The sequence below is a fragment of the Triticum dicoccoides genome, chromosome 1A (genome assembly GCF_002162155.2).
Source record: "Triticum dicoccoides isolate Atlit2015 ecotype Zavitan chromosome 1A, WEW_v2.0, whole genome shotgun sequence".
NCBI classification, from domain to species: Eukaryota; Viridiplantae; Streptophyta; class Magnoliopsida; order Poales; family Poaceae; genus Triticum; species Triticum dicoccoides.
The window spans coordinates 240472813-240483656 of record NC_041380.1 but is presented as its reverse complement, the minus strand read 5'-3'; the positions used below and the strand labels follow the sequence as shown (position 1 = coordinate 240483656).

Here is a 10844-nt window from a genome sequence, read left to right as displayed (position 1 = left end):
AGTCAATCACATCATTCTCTAATGATGTGATCCCGTTCATCAAATGACAACTTTTTATCCATGGCTAGGAAACTTAACCATCTTTGATCAACGAGCTAGTCAGGTAGAGGCATACTAGTGACACTCTGTTAGTCTATGTATTCACACATGTACTAAGTTTCCGGTTAATTCAATTCTAGCATGAATAATAAACATTTATCATGATATAAGGAAATATAAATAACAAATTTATTATTGCCCCTAGGGCATATTTCCTTCAGTCTCCCACTTGCACTTGAGTCAATAATCTAGATTACATTGTAATGATTCTAACACCTGAATGAAGATGGTTAAGTTTCCTAGCCATGGATAAAGATGGTTAAGTTTCCTAGCTCGTTGATCAAAGATGGTTAAGTTTTTATTCGGACTCCTCTGTAATGAGATGCTCCACCCATGTCTCGGGGAATATCTCAAGGAAAGAATCATTGCAAGTGGCTCTATCCAGCCTTACCTGAATGTTCTCCCCACCGTCTCGTTTATTATCCCACGTATATGGGTATCCCACAAAGCCCAAGTCAGCCAGCCCGCTCTCTGCCAGACAGTCCCGGAAGTCCTCCATCTGATTGAAGTTTCTCTGGTTCCCGCCTATTTGATCCGTCTGGAAAAGAGCCTCATTAAAATCCCCCGTGCATAACCACGGAAGGTTGTCTTGCCTTATGAGGTGTCTTATTGCATCCCATGATTTTTGGCGTAGCTCGGTCTTGGGCTCACCGTAGAAACCAGTGAATCTACAAGTTTTGCCCTCCCAAGATAACTCAGCATCAATGAAATATTGGCACCAAGGCCTCACCTTTACCTCAATATGCTCTCTCCACCACGAGGCTAGTCCTCCGCTCCTCCCCACACAGTCCATCGCTACACCACTCTTGAACCCAAGGCTCCACTTCAATTTCTCCATCGCCCTAGATTTCTTTTTTGTTTCACAAAGGAACACCACCGCTGGGTTGTGCGACCTAATAAGGTCCCGAAGCTCGCCAACTGTCGAGGTCAACCCCAACCCTCGACAGTTCCAGGCTAACAGATTCATGGTGACCGGCGGCCCTGCATCGCGGGGTCCGCCCTATCATTATTCTCAGAGATACGGTCAAACACACTCGACGTCTTGCGCCTCGCCTCGCGAATGAACGCATCGTTTGATGTCTGTCTGTCAGGGTCATCTTTGGCCACCCAAATCTGCTTCGGTCCCCTCTTTCTGCTCTCCTGCTCCCCCCTTGGGTTACTCCTGTAGTGGCATCCATAATCATAATCAGGACGCGGCTTCCTCACATACGTACCCCTTCTCTTGTCTCTAGGATTCCGAGCCCTGGAGCCAGTGCCCCCATCTCGGTTCTCCCTGTAGTATGACTCCTGCTGATCATAACCGTGCCGCACATCATCCTTGCCCTTCCGCTGCCACTCTCGGTCATATTTAGCATTGCCTTGTTGCTGATCAAAGAGTTTATTCCGAAGCTCTCTCTCCCTCCTTTGTTCTAAACCATGGCGCAAATCATTCTCCTGGGGTGGATCAGACTTTGCATTTCTCTTATGAGGGCTAGTTACCTCCGTTTCACCCGTGGCCCGGCCATGACCCTCGCCAGTGCGATTGTCCGCCGTTCCATTCAAATCACCAAATAAGTTCCGCTTGACTGGGACCTTTGTCTTCTTATTGCCCGAGCGCCCCACATCTGCACTTCCTTTGCCCTTGAAATCCATATTTCCACTACTACTGCTCCCTCCCGCTCCAAGTGAGCTTTCCTTTATATTACTATTTCTGCCAGCAGAAACCCTAAGCCATTCACCCCATTGGGGTGATGAGTCCACCTGAGGGTCACATCTCGCCCCTACATGCACCAACCGTCCACACTCGAAACAGAAGTGTGGTATTTTTTCATAGTGAAAGTCGAACCAGGTCCGGGCCTTGTCGTCCCGTGAGGTCCTAAGATAGAATCCTCTGACAAGTGGTTAAAAAACTAAGATTTTCGCCCGAACCCTTAGTCCATTTCCTCTTGCACGGCCCTCCTTATCCATGTCTACCTTTACCACCTCACCCGACCAGTTACCCAGCGCCTTCCCAAAGACTTATGTCCTTCTGTCCGGTGGCAGATCGATGACCCTAACCCATACGTCTATCTTGTCAAAAATCATCTCAGAGGGGCGTTTATCACCTTCATACTCCTTCATAATCAAAACACTGAAATCATACTGCCACAGCCCATTATTCAAAGCATGGCGCCAATCCCCCTCACATCCAAACTGCACTTCAAACACGTTTGAGCCCAGCTCTCTAAACTTTGCTTCCTTGTGTAGTCCCCAAGCCCTGTGCATAGTCTTCTCTAGAACACTTCTCACAAGCGGTCTCGAGGAACATACTTTGCCTACTGCCAGCCACTTGGGTGATTTGGCCACTGGTTCATCCTCCTCAAAAACAATGCCTTCCGCTTCCTTATCCAACAAAACCATTCCTCCCAATCTGGCCGAAAGACTCGACATGGGATCCGGGGTCCTGCTCTCGATTGGAGATTCAGATGCATCCCTACTCGCCGTGCCTCCCGATCTGCGCGCCACCGGTGTGGGTCTCTCCTTCCCCGCGGCCGCTCCTGCCGCGTGCGAGGCTCCCACCTTCGTCTGGTTCATCGATCCCCCTGCTCCCACCGGTTGAACAGGTGCCCTCTTTGGAGTAGCCGCCGCCGTCGATGGAGCAGATGCCATCTTCCCCGGATTTTCCTCGTCTTTCCCGAAGCCTTCTCCGCCATCAGCTCTGCCCCCTGGTGGAGAAGCAAACTTCGCCGGTCGGTGTACTGGATTGCGTCGTCGCCGTCCAGTCCACCACCGTATCTTCACCACCCCCGCACACGAAACCCTAACCCTAGCACAGGTTCGCAATCGCCAAGCAATCGCCTTCTTGTCGCCTTAGCGAATCATTATGTGGTGGACCCTTCCTGTCGAAGTTCTCTCTCTAGATTGTTGGGATAGAAGAGAGAGAGAAAAAGAGATATGCACGTCAATCAGAGAGAGTTGGTTGTTTCCATGTTTGGACTTTGGATGAAAAAAAAAGAGACCAGTTGACACATGAGGGAGAAAGACATTGAGGCGGAAACGAAAGAAAAGAGAGATCAACCACATACCAAATATTTGGAGATATCATACATGCTAGTACAAATTCCCGTACGTTGCACCGGACAAAATATTAAACATAACTTGCTCCATACGCCATTATGCAACACTTTTTAATTCAACTTTTGCAAACGTTAGAAATAAGGTTATTTCCTTTTGGACCATAAAATTTGGACGTATCCTAGCAATATTTGTCCTAACCCATTTCAGCTCCCCGATGAAAGAGTAGTTGTCTATTGAATGTCTATTGAATAGTCTTTCAATCAATTTTATTTTGTGTTATTCAGAAAAACATGAATATACATTTATTTTGAGAAGGTGTATTTTATTTTCAAGAATACTTTTTAAAATGGAATCATTTTTATGGTGACGAACATTTTTTTTGGAATATTATATTTTTTTGTAATTTATTTTGCACTATTTTTTGGGCTTGACCCATTGAAAGACTTGACCGACACACACAAGCACTACATGCTATTCTAAGAAATTTTCTGTTTATATAGAAACTCAATCTGCACTTGTTATAGTAAAAGCGAAAGAGGAAACACATAAAACCAATGACAAACAACTATGTATAATATAACTATGGATCAAGACAGTACATGGCACAGTAGTGCTTGCAATTTCCACAATATTATCATTTCAGAACCCACAAACATCAAATTTTAAAGCACTCCATTAACTCTTATAATTGGCAACCCCAAAAATGTATATCCTTCGAAGCTCCAAAAAAATTTACATGTGGTGAAGAACTTCTTAAGTGATGTCTTAAGTACAAACCAAACTCCAGCTTTGCTTTCTAAAAAAAAACTTCGAGCTCTACATGTTCATTGTCTCCCTGCTCACCGCCTATTAACTGTTGGCTGCTAGAATTCTCTTTGACAAATCACCTCCACCGATTGGGCTCCCTACACAAGCATATTGGTAGGAAAACAATATTAGTTATGCGTTTAGATGTCAAAAATGGAATCAGAAATTTGAGTCATTTGACATTTCGAGATGAATTGTACTATTTGACATACCAATTTTACTTTGGATTTTCCTGATTATAATTTATGAAAGTACACATAATAAATCAAATAAATACCTTGTGGGAGATAATCATATGTCTCATCGACTTTGATCTCTTTATGTGAATCTGGTTCCTTGACATCATGTAATGAAAAAACATGAGATGATGTCGAGCTAGATGGGGATGGAGGTGATGCCAATGGATCACGATCTCTCTAATTATCTGATTCGGGCATAGTTGGTGACATAGGTGATGGCTCCAGAAATACCTGATTCGGAATATTTTGATGCTAATGTGAGCATGATATGGCCGAAACTCTTTCTTTTCTGGAATTGTATGGCCAGAAGATGAGCAATGATCCATACACCACTATATGTGCTAGTGAACCAATGAGTGGATGTAGATACGCACATGCAGCCATGCATGTCCCAAACTGAAACGCAAGTCATTAGTCTTTTTTTACGCATCAATCTAGGCATCTAGGTTTTGCATCAGGGTTGCTTGTAAGTTGCAATGAATTTGAGAACTGAAGATTCAATGGGAAGCACATGAACATACAGAGAACTAAGGGGGGAAACAGAATCTGAAGAGCAATCGGAAGTAGCGCCAATTTTTCACAAATAGCAAACTGAAACAGGGTCTTGTATCACTGATTAACTTTCAAGGGGAGACATACCTCTGGTGTAGCCACCTCAGACGATGGACGGCTCGACGGATGTTCTTCTTTCGCCGGTGGACCTGACATTGGACGGCTCGTCGGATGATTTTCCTCCGCCGGCGACATTCGACGTTACTCTGAAAGTTGCAATGCGACATGATTTGATGGAGATTCTGGTCGAGGGACGCATCATGATGGTCGAGGATCCTTCCCCTCCATATTTCCACATCTGAGAAACATTTTGATAATAGTTGTGGCCACGGTAATCTTTTTATTCCACCTTTGGGTCTCTTTGATTCAAAATCTTTTCATGGAAAATTCAGAGGGTTGAGTTCATATGCTTGTTTTTCTATGGGCCGCACCTATTTGTATGAGTGAATTAATCCTATTGGAAGAGTTGTACAAATTCTTTTGCACTACATTTCTTTGGAATTTTTTTATTTGACACTAACCTCTTGGAACGACCCTTCATTTTCTTTTAGAGCATCTAACTAAAATAGCTCGCTTGCAGATTTAATGAACAATCAAATGAGAAAATGCCACATCTGAACCAAAGGATCACATACTGTAAGGGGGTCATGTGATGGCATTGAATGGAACTAAATTTTGCCGTGCATACAGAGCAGATGTTTGTTCGTGCATTCGGGAAAGCAAGTCCGGTCATGGGGCAATGAAGATGGATGATGCTAAGAGGAAAATAGATCAACGGGGACAAAAATTAATGGCAAAGCATTCTCAGTGGAAAAGTGTCAGAAAAAACAAAGAATTGAACCAGAACAAAAGTTAACTATGCATGTAGTGTCTTCCCAAGCATTCACATGCATAGCTGAAAATGCAGTGTGAGTAAAAACTTGCCAAATGCGAATGATCCATAAAAAATATGTATTGGTTGAACTATATGATAAAACACACATCTTAAAATATATTTTTTCTCGACATGCATACATATTGTCCTGAATGTAGATGCTCCTAAAGAAATCCTGACATGAACATCCATGTCGATGGTCCTAAAGAAATCTTTGCAGCAGCAGAACTTGTCATGCAAAATTCAGACAGGGACAACTTCTCGCCTACACACACATGCACATTGTCTGTTTGGGTGATTCATTACCTCATAGTGAAGGAGCGAAGAGGCTTTTGATCTCATCAGAGAGAGGATGGTGGACGAGCTTCAGTAGCAGACGGCCGTTCAGACATCGCTACGATCTCCCGTTGCTAACTTTCATTGCTTTCCTGACCCCATGATTCTGAATATGCATGCCATAGCAGAAAGTAATATGTTCAGTACAGGTGAACTAAATCAACACATCTATATTTTTGAGGTATAACGCAACTCTATGTTTAGTTAAGGTTGCTGCTCCTTTCCTATGATATTTAATTTATTTCTGAGATATAAGCATATGGCTTACTAAGTCTGAAGTGTGAACTGTTGCCACCTCTTGGGCAGGAACCACAACACAACATAGAGCAAAATAATTCTACTGTGTTTTTCAGATCGTAAGCTTCAAGAGTAGCTTCAGAACCAAATTCATTTTCAATGAAACGCTCCAGCAAGAGAAATTCACTTGTTCAGAAACAAAAGAATGAGCAAAAGTTAGAACACAGACACGCATACCTGTAGGCGCTTCAGCCGTGTACGGGAGAGCTCATAATTCTTTGCTCCAAGGAAGGAAAGCAGTGGTGACCGTGCCCAAGGCAGAGGATATCAGGATGTGGTCGTGATGCCCCTGGCCGAACTACTGTCAACCTCAGGTGACGTAGATTGGTCCTTGATATAGATGAATGAGATGTTCATAGAGGTCCTAGCTGGCGGCGAGCGAGAGGCTGAAGGTGCGGCCTCCATGGCCGCTGCCCATGGCGTGCACAAGGTTGAGGTCGGTCATGGCGGCGGTCGGCCATCAATCTGGCAGCTTGGCAGAAGGCGACCATGAGTTCTCGGTAGGTGCTGGTGGGCAGTGCAGGCGGGGCGGCACAAAAATAGGAGCTTCAGGAGGAGGCGCAACGCTCGCCCCATGGACGGCCGGCGATGGACCCAAGCTGGGCAAAAGGAGAGGGCAATGGATCGGGGCGAGCTTGGGTGGTCGCTGCTGACCATAGGGCGGAGAGAGAACGAGGGGAACAGAGTGGAAAGAGGAGGAAGGCGGGCTGAGGGGTAGCGCCGGCGTGGCCCTCATCGGCGGCGGCCGGTCTCGGGCGGGAGACGCGGAGTCGGGTGGTTGGGATGGGGCGTCTCTCGCGTGTGGCGGCGCAGAGGCAAAGTTGGGGAGGAATACCCTAGCGAATCATTTTTTTACTTTGGCGGATGGACTGTGGGTTTAATTCCTAAAAAGCACAAGGACCTTTGTGTAAAAAGGCCATAACGGTGAACCCCAGACTCAACGCGTGCTTTATTATTATTAGGAAAAGACCAGTAGTAGTGCTCCTTTGGCTTGTTGCTACGCCGCTCATATTTTTTCGTTGCAACTTGAGTACTTGGTTGCCAGCGCACGTGAATTCCTTTGTGTGTTAGGCTCACGTCTCTAGTATGTTCTGGCGTAGGACCAGCACTCAATTATTTTGAACGAGTTTTCAGCTTGCATTAATTAACGTGATTGTAGCATTTTTTTCCACATACATAAAGCCAACGCAGCTCCGCATATTTCTACACCGTGTATACATACGTTCACATGGCAATCGCTTTACCCAACTTTTCGAGCTATTTGACATCATCGGTTGCTGATCACCGTCTGTTGTATGGTAAGAACTTGCAAGACTTTGATTTTTGCTCTACTGTGAGCGTTTTACCATGACATGCCAGTAGTTCATAGGAACGTTATTCTTGGATTTTGTTTCTTGTTTCTACTAATCATGGCAGGTTCGAGAGTCAGTTGGGTTTCATCAATCATGGGAGACGTGCCATCACCTCAAAGAATACAACCACCATCACAAGAGGTACAAAGAAATCAAAATGCGCACAAATAGTTTCTTGTTTCCATGCCACCTTTTAATGGTTGTTTTTAAGCCTGATTTGTATATTGAATGGGACTTCCAAATAAATGATATATTTGCTTCCCATATTTTTTCTGAACATAAAAAATTTAAGGTCGCGGTTGGTATTTTCACTGGTTTTGCTACTGTTTGGTTGAGTGAACATTGTCAGTTATACCTTGATTATGTACCTACTACTTGGGATGATTTAAAACTTGTTATGAGATATAAATTTGTCAATGTTTATTATACTCATGGCATGATTAAAAAAACTACAATATTTAAAACAAGGTAGTGACACTGTAACAAAATATTATGATAATTTACGAACTACCTTGTTGCACTCCTTTTTAGAATAAAGTAAAGATGATTTTATGGATAGATTTTGGGGAGGATTAAACCATGATATTCAGCAGATATTAATTCATGAAGAGTGTTATCCTATGGACCATTTGTTTCGTCTTGCTTCTAAAGCTGAATAGGAAATAAAACGGCGTGTTGTCCATAATGAGAATAAGCACAAGGTGCATATTTCAAGCGATGATATGGTTGTTCCTTCAACTACTAGGCGTACTATGACAACCACATCCGTTGTTGTGAGGACTACATCACCTCCACCATGTGACACATCACCTCCGAGAGTGCCTACATCATTTGAGTTGATCATAAGAGGTAATGACAAAGGTACCGATCTTCCACCTCCACATGAGTATGATGAATGCCTTGTCCATTTAAAGGAACTATGCGATTAGCTACCCACTACTTTGATCACACCAGCTATTTTAGAGGACTATGTTCATGATTTGACTTCGCCATGTGATCAAACAATTTTGAGTGAACCCATTGAATTAATTATTGACGCGAAGGAACCATCTGAATCAGGGTATAAATCAGATTTGGATCAAATACGTTTGAAAATAGTTGTTCTAATGTTTAATCATTTTGATATGACCTCTAAACTTGGTGATGGTTCATCAAGGTTGGGATGGTTTAATTTTAGTGATGAGCATTGCCAATATTTTATTATGATTAAGAGCTTCACTTATATGTGCAAAATGAGTTCAATATTTTCATGCCTTTGACTTCTTGTGTTAATATATTGGCTTTATATTTCATGAATTTTGAAGGGTGCTCTTGTATAACCGTGTCACATGTGCCACAACTGGGATCAGTAAAAATGAATGACATATACATATACAATATGTACACCTTGCCTCTTTTGTTAGCCATATTTTAGATTAAGCAACCCGAGGACGGCTTTGTTTTCAAGAAGGGGAGGATGATGAGGACATGGCTAGCACAGTTACACCCACAACCCCTACTACTATACCTATTGGACCAATTAGTAGAGCTCATGCACGCCAGTTAAATTATCAGGTACTTCCGCTTCTTGGTAATGTTTCTAATGTTCATGAGAATGTGATGCTGCCTAACTTAGATATATTTGTGTTGGTTACAGTAGAAGCACCTAGTATGGACAAGAAGAATGAACACTGGAGCATGATCAAGCTTTGTGATGAAGGTGCATGCGAAGGGAACATGAATTGTGTTTCTGGTGGAGATTTCCGTACTTTGAAGCCACTGTGATGACATACAAGAAGATGGACGAAATATACAAGATGGCATTTCATAAATTTCGTCCATAGCTTATTATTGGTGTTGCGCCACCTTATTTGTGGGCAAGGCCCATGTAATTTCGAAATACTACTTGATAGGCTATTTTTAGAGTCTGTATTATAGGGGAAACGACTCAGGAGGTGTTTTAGTCCCACCTTGCCAAGGGTGGACAAAATCCCCTCTCTTTTCCCCTATAAATACAACCCTTAAGGCATCCTTTAGACCGGGGTTTTATTTAGTTTAAAGTTAGCCACTGCTGCAACTTCATGAACTTCGTTTGTGTTCAACGACAAGACCAAGAACGCTTTTAGAACCCCACTTTTATCAGTACTTCATATATACTCGCAATATTTAGATTGCTTTATCATATTCTTGCTTGTTCTTCGATTGCTTGTCGGAATAGACCTTCTTGGTCAGGTTGATCGTGCTCTAGCGTGGTCAATAACCTCTTGAAGTTGGTTTAGTGATTGCTAAGGCGCAACGTCGTGCAAGTTTGTAGTCGGATCATCAAATTCGTCTCCACCAAATTGATAGTTATCATCTCATCGAAAGAGTGGGACCCTCGCCTCTATCAGTAGGCATGTATTCCCTATATGTTCTTGCGATAAGAACTTGCATGCCATCTTTTTTCCTACCCTCCCGTGGCAGCGGGGTCCATAAGGAAACTAAGGGATATTAAGGCCTCCTTTTAATAGAGAACCGGAACAAAGTATTAACACATAGTGAATACATGAACACCTCAAACTACGGTAATCACCAGAAAGATTCCCAATTATTGTCACCTTGGGGTATGCGGAGCATAACACATGGTAGGTGCATACAACTTGCAAGATCATATCAAGAATACAAATACATTCATGAAAACATAAAAGGGTTCAAATATGAAATCATCGCAATCGGGCCCTCATGACCAGCATTAAGCATAATAAAGTCATAGCAACATCAATCTCAGAACATAGTGGATACTAGGGATCAAGCCCTAACAAAACTAACTTGATTACATGATAAATCTCATCCAACTCATCACCGTCCAAAAAGCCTACGAAGGAATTACTCACTCCTGGTGGTGAGCATCATCAAATTGGTGATGGAGGATGATTGATGATGACGAAGACGGAAGATCCCCCTCTTCGGAGCCCCGAACAGACTCCAGATTTGGCCTCCCGATGAAGAACAAGAGGTGGCAGCGGCTTTGTATTGTAAAACGCGGTGAAGCTTCCTCTCTTATTTTTTCTCGGGAAATAGGAATTTATAGTGCTGAGATTAGGGTCAACGGAGCCACGTGGGACCCACAATGCACCAAGGGGCGCCCTGGTGCCTCGTGGGCACCTGGTGGCCCCCTCCAGTGGGTATTTTCTCTAGTATTTTCTATTTATTCCATAAAAATCTCCAAAGAATTTTGTCCAATTCCGAGAACTTTTATTCTGCACAAAAACAACACCATGGTAGTTCTGCTGT

The 10844-nt window shown here is 43.3% G+C and overlaps 1 long non-coding RNA gene across 2 annotated transcripts; it reads right to left on the bottom strand.

Moving 5' to 3' along the window:
- Positions 1–3790: 3790 nt before the first annotated feature.
- LOC119267442 lies at positions 3791–7060 on the bottom strand. 2 transcript variants are annotated; one of them, XR_005132453.1, is made up of 4 exons: positions 6418–7060; positions 5914–6049; positions 4220–4939; positions 3791–4040 (listed from the first exon to the last, which is right to left on the bottom strand). It is a non-coding gene; the product is annotated as an uncharacterized LOC119267442 (long non-coding RNA). The 2 variants fall into 2 exon arrangements; XR_005132451.1 differs by having other exon boundaries at positions 3791–4939.
- Between the last annotated feature and the right edge of the window lie 3784 nt (positions 7061–10844).